We start from the raw sequence: 6,092 nt of genomic DNA on the forward strand, positions 1-6,092 counted from the left end.
TGTTTTCATTAGAGGGAGGAATATTCCTAAATCCATCTGGCTTTGTCTTCCTCCCATGCCCAGGGCTGTTTAACTGTTGGAGGGAATCTGAAAGTTTTAACAAGACTTATTCGGTTGACTTGATCCCTGAGGTAGCTATTTTAATGAAAGAAAAAAACAAGGTGATGCATTTTAGGATTTTTTTTTTTTTTCTTTTTTGGTCATTTGAATATTACATCGCTTGCTTTGTACATAAATGTGTCGATGATTATTAAAAACCTCAATGATAAGTACTTCTGATCTCCTGTTCTTTGTTGACTTTAGTCATTTTTATGTGGATCTTAATTTCTGGAGAAATTTCCAGTGACATCATCATCATTACAAAACATTATTTTGAATATTACAAGAATTAGTATAAATATTAACTAGTAAAGCTTCCCATAGAGGGTGCGTGCATTTTCAGCTGCAAGCTGTGCTGTACTAACATGCATCGCAATAAATAAATTTAAAAAAAAAATTATCCACAGTTTATAGTGTTTGTGTGAAGAAATTTTCCGTTGTGATTTTAAAGGTGTGTGGCGATACACTGGCATGATGGGTGATTTGAAGTGGATTTAACACATCTTGTTCATACTTAAGCTAGAGGTTTTGGATATGTAGAAAAACGAATGGATACTAGTACTACTATTTGGCAAAGCGATGTGAACACTTGGATGCATAAGTAGATGACATTGTTTAAAGAAATTGATTTTGTGTCTTGTATTGCATGGTAAGAACCACCCTTAATGAATTAAATTCTCCAAACTCTGAAACAATGCACTGCTCAATATTCCATCAAATGTCTCTTGGTTCTGTCTAGTGGAGTCAAAGACTTCTCTCTAAATTTACCAGTTTGCGGGGGTGTTTTTAAATATATATATTTTTTTAAGGGAAGGGAACAGCATGGTTTAAATGATCTCTACTGAATTTGTAGAGTCATATTAAATTGTGGTGGCGATGTAATTGTGTGGGTGATGTTTTCTTGGCACCCTTTTTAGCCCTTTCGTATAAACTGAGCATAATTTAAACATCACAGAATCAGAATCCTTGTTACTGATAAAGTGTCTGTACACATACAAGGAAGAGGGCTCCGGATATTTCTTTGGTCTCAGTGTACTACATAATAAACAACAGCAACTAAGTGTTGTTGCTGACCATGTCCATCCCTCTGTGACCACAGTGCACCCATTTTTGGTGGAAACATATTGAAAATAATAACACCTTCCTAAAATGTGGGCATGACACTTTTTAAAGAAAAATGCAATTATATTAAAGTGATAGAATTCAAGAGAAATTGCCAAGTTATATGAAAAGAAATATCAAATTTATATGGTGTGAAGCCGGTGCTGACACATCAGTGCTGTGTTGATGGCAGAAACCTCCATAACAGGCTACGCTACGTCCAGATGAACAGAATCAACTTTTTGGGATTTCCTTACCCTGATGATTGAGCATGGTTTAAGACACTCCATAATAGGGATACGTAGCGATGGAGCTCAACTGCACAGTCTATACAAGTTATTGATTTGGAAGAGTGTTTGTTGGTGTGTGAGCAGTTTGTATTTTCTCTGTTTAAAAAAAAAAAAAAAAGATAGATAGATAGATAGAGATAATGATAATGTTTGAACTGGGCTTGTGCTACTATATCCTCAATGCTTAGATAATTAAAATGCCCTTTCAGAAAATGATTTAGGGCAGAAAAAAGCAGTAGTTATAAATCTCTCCTATAAGTGGTGCACTTTCTCTTTATTTCCACTGTACTTTCATCGTGGAAGTTTTGACACTTAAATCAAGAAACATGAAGTCTGTGAAATCACGCACTCCGTGATTTGCGACAAATGCCCTTAAAACACTAATGTGAATCCCTAAATATTGTGTAGGAACTGCATTAACAGAAGTTTGTTTGGGAAGTGACACTTGAAATATTATTTTTAGTATGCAAGCCTTTTGTGTTACTCAGACTGAGCTACACAGGAGAGCCTTCATGGAGAGAGTTTGAAAGCCTTTAATCTGTGGATTTTCTTGGTGAATTAAATAAAAAGCTTAACACTCCACAGTGAGAGTTTCTACCTAAGTCTTTATCTGCAACCTGGTCATGGATTAAAGGCTTTGGACTGACAGTGGATCGTTTTCATTTATTTCATCTTCAGTCTCTCACGAGTGAAGTGACTTTTTTATTTGTTGGTTTGCTGTCAAAAGTTATCCGATTTTTCTCTTTGAATTTTAAGCTTGATAACACATTTGTTTCTCAGCATTGCCTTAAAATCTCTCCATTGAGATGGACATTCAACGCCCTGTCGAATCAATACACGGGCCATTAAAAAATGGCGTCATATTGAAGGGAAAGCCTGAACCTTTGACCCTAGAGTGAGGAAATCCAGTGGCTCTGTTTTTGCTGTGGAGGGAATCTCTCTGGCATTTTTAGGTCCTCTTGGACAGAATCAATACAAAGTTGCTCTGAGTGACCTTTATCCTTTGTTCAAACATTTCGGTCTTATTTCTCCTTACTGCCGGACAGAAATGCATTGGGCTGAAATTTATGTGAACAAGCTCTGACCTCTACAGTCACCAGGTATAAAAACAAATCAAATCATCATTTCTGGATGGAGAGCTTGGACCTGTTATTGGAATGCTCTTTGCCACCATCATCAAATCACCAAATGAGGAAAAATCCTTCGGAAGAATACTGTCACATCCCTCCATAACAATGACACAGACTTGTATAGTTAATGCCAAAGCAGACTGAAGGTTCTTTGGCAGTTTGTGATGACTTGACATCTTACAAAGACACGTTATGTTGCTTTTCCCTTTAATTTGTTACCTGCCTGCATTTCTTCATTTACAGTATGATGTAACACTTTGTAAGTATCTGCACACCCACGTGAACGACTTGTGCCTGCGTGTCTGAAACCTTAATTGGGCAACCTTACATAAAAAAGATATCGAGGAATATTGCAGTATTTTTCTAAACACAAATGAAAGACAGCATGAAAATTCCATTAACCCTACATGTATTCATTCTCATTGCTAATTTAATTGAATTATTTTTAAGTCCTGTAACACTAGATTTTAAAAAATGACTGTAGAGTCACTGACACCTTTATTAGGTACATATTGATAGAGCTTGGTTTGATTTCCTTTTATGTTCAGAGCTGTCTCAGTTCTTCATATCATAGATTCAACAAGGTGCTGAAAACATTCTCCAGAGTTTTTGCCCCACATTGACATAATAGCATCCCAGAGTTACTGTAGATTTGTCTACACATCCCTGATGAGAATCTCCTTTTCCACCATGTTCCAAAGGTGCTCTACTGGATTCAGAACTGGTGACTGTGGAGGCCACAGATAACTTACTGTCATGTTCAAGAAAACAGTTCTCGATCTGTTTGAGCTTTTGCACATGATACAATTTCCTGTTGACAGAAGCCATCAAAAAATGGGTATGCTGTAGTCATAAAGGGACAGGCATGCCTTATATCTCAGGCAACATTATTCATGTATGCTGTGAAATTTAAACAATATTCAGTTGGTACTGAGTGTCCCTAGATGTGCCAAGGAAATATCCCCCTCATCATTACACCATCGCCTTAATTGTCAATACAAGACATGACGGATCCGTCCTTTCGTGTTGTTTGTGCTGAATTCTGACCCTACCATCCAAATGTTGCAGCAGAAACCGAGACTCGTCAGATGAGACAACGTCGATTTTGGTAAGTCTATGCGTATTGTCAGTTTTCTGTCATTAGCTGACAGAATTCACATCCAGCGTGGTCTTCTGCTGCATGTCTGATTCAAGATTGTATTGTATTGTTTGTTCAGAAGATGCTCTTCTGCATACTTTGGTTGTAATAATTTTTTTTTGAGTTACTGTCATCTTTCTATGAGCTGCTCTCCTCTAACTTTTGGCGTGAAAAAGGTATTTACACCCAGAAAACTGATGCTCACTGGATATTTTCTCTGTTTCAGAGTATTCTCTGTAAAATCCCTGCAGATCACTTATGCCAGCCTGTCTGGCAACAACCATGCCACATTCAAATTGACATTAATTACTTTTCTTCCTCATTCTGATGCTCAGTTTGAACTTTGGTATCTTTATGAGTTGCTACCTTGCAGTGTTGGGACTAACGCGTTATTAAGTAACGCGTTACAGTAACTACGTTATTATTGTGGTAACGAGCACGGTAACTAGTTATTATGCCAAAATCAGGAACGCGTTACTCGTTACTGGGATTTAGATAGGGTCGTTACTCGTTACTTCGTGTGGTGGCTATCGCGGAGCTTCCACAGATTCAATAACATTAGCAAATGGTGGAGGCCAGCAGGTGGATGAAGGAAAAGGGACGCAGAAGGAAAAGAGACCCCAGGCGGCCGCCGGTCCAAGTGTGAACTGAACTTCAGGTAAGAAGTTATGACCTGCAGTCTCTCTGGGTCAGATATAAACCAAGTTTAGGTGGAGTTTATTTTCGTTATTCTGACTTTTTCCGTACTGCGTGCTAGCTAGCATGACGGAGTTTCTACACAGCTGGGTGGGTGCTATGAAGTTAATGATGTTGAACCTTATTTTGTTCATAAGTTATTAGAGTTGCCAACCGTCCCGTCTGGTATTCAGAGAAAATATTACGCGTTTCTTATTGAGGTGAAAAGGAACAGTTTGTCCCGTAATTCAGCTACAATGAAAAAGACACAAAGCTGGAGTTATTCTGTGTCTTTGCTGCACAGCTGCCTCTTCTCCTCTCATTCTCCCCCCTCCCTCTCCCGTTTCTACTTCAATCATGAAACTGATCAATGATCAGCTGATCGGCTCTCTTGTTTGTTTATCGCTCACTTTGCGCCGAAAGAGGAAACCAGCGGATGTCGCGCTAAACAACAGCAGCACGTTTAAGCTTGATCAGCTGTTGTTAGAATTTATTTAATATTAATTTCTAGTATCAGCTGATGTTTGCTGGAGCCACAGCTGTAAAAAAAAGCTGCTGGTCATGATATGGTTTGGTTATCTGGTGAGAGGGAAACATGAAGATGAAACCAGGAGATGTCCTTACTGGATCATCAGAGCTGAGCAGGTGATGGAGAAACAGGTTTACCTTTTAGGTGACATGAATGAGTTGAAGGGAAGTTATGAACTGTTTCTGAGAGACAAATAACACCAGGATCCTTTTCTAAGTAGCTGACAGCTGGTAACTGTGCAGGTGCGGATCTAGCAAAGTGTGGCCAAGGGGGCATGTAGGGCATCAACAGGGAGAGGGGGGCACAAAGAAATACTTTTCTTTCTTATTCTCATTTAAAATGTCTAGCTTTTAAAAAATAATTATCTGAATCTTACAACAAACGATTGATATATTGATGCATATATACCATCAGAACAGTGTACATCACTGTCACAACAGTGTTTGTTTTCATTCAAAGGCTTTATGATTTTTCCTATAATGGTGGGCCAGTTTCTAGTCAAAATGCCCGGGCCAATTTTCTTTCCCAGTCCAGCCCTGTATGCAGCTCATCTGCAGTCTGGTGTTACCTACATCTTCCTATTCAGAAGGCAGAATTTCTGAGTTCTGAGTACAATCGAAAGCACCACGACTGCAGTTTTTGTGTTGGATGTAAAAGGCGCACATGACTCTGTGACGTAGGCTAGAATCATGGCAGCAGTCAATGACGGTCCAGGCGTGGGATTTCTCTCGTGGAAATATGCACGTTATCATATCCTTTCTATTGGTAGGTGGCACAGTGCACTTGTGGCAAGTAAGCAAGCTAGAAGACTGGCAAAGTTATGGAAGAAACACATTAACAAGAGAATTCTGAGTAAAACCAAAGTTACTTTCCCTAGTAACTAGTTACTTTGAAAGTAACGAGTAACTTGAAGTAACTGAGTTACTTTTGAGAGAAGTAACTAGTAATGTAACTAAGTTACTATTTTAAAGTAACTTACCCAACACTGCTACCTTGTGATTGGCTGATTAAGTATTTGCATTTATGAGCATATGCACTGGTGTTCCTAATAAAGTGGCTCGTGACTCAATTTTAAGGCAAAAATAACACATAGAAAAAAGTATTGCATTAAAAGAAAACGTGCACCCCAC

This window comes from Rhamphochromis longiceps, linkage group LG16 (genome assembly GCF_057381845.1).
Source record: "Rhamphochromis longiceps isolate RC_006_pf linkage group LG16, R_longiceps_female_GT1.1, whole genome shotgun sequence".
NCBI classification, from domain to species: Eukaryota; Metazoa; Chordata; class Actinopteri; order Cichliformes; family Cichlidae; genus Rhamphochromis; species Rhamphochromis longiceps.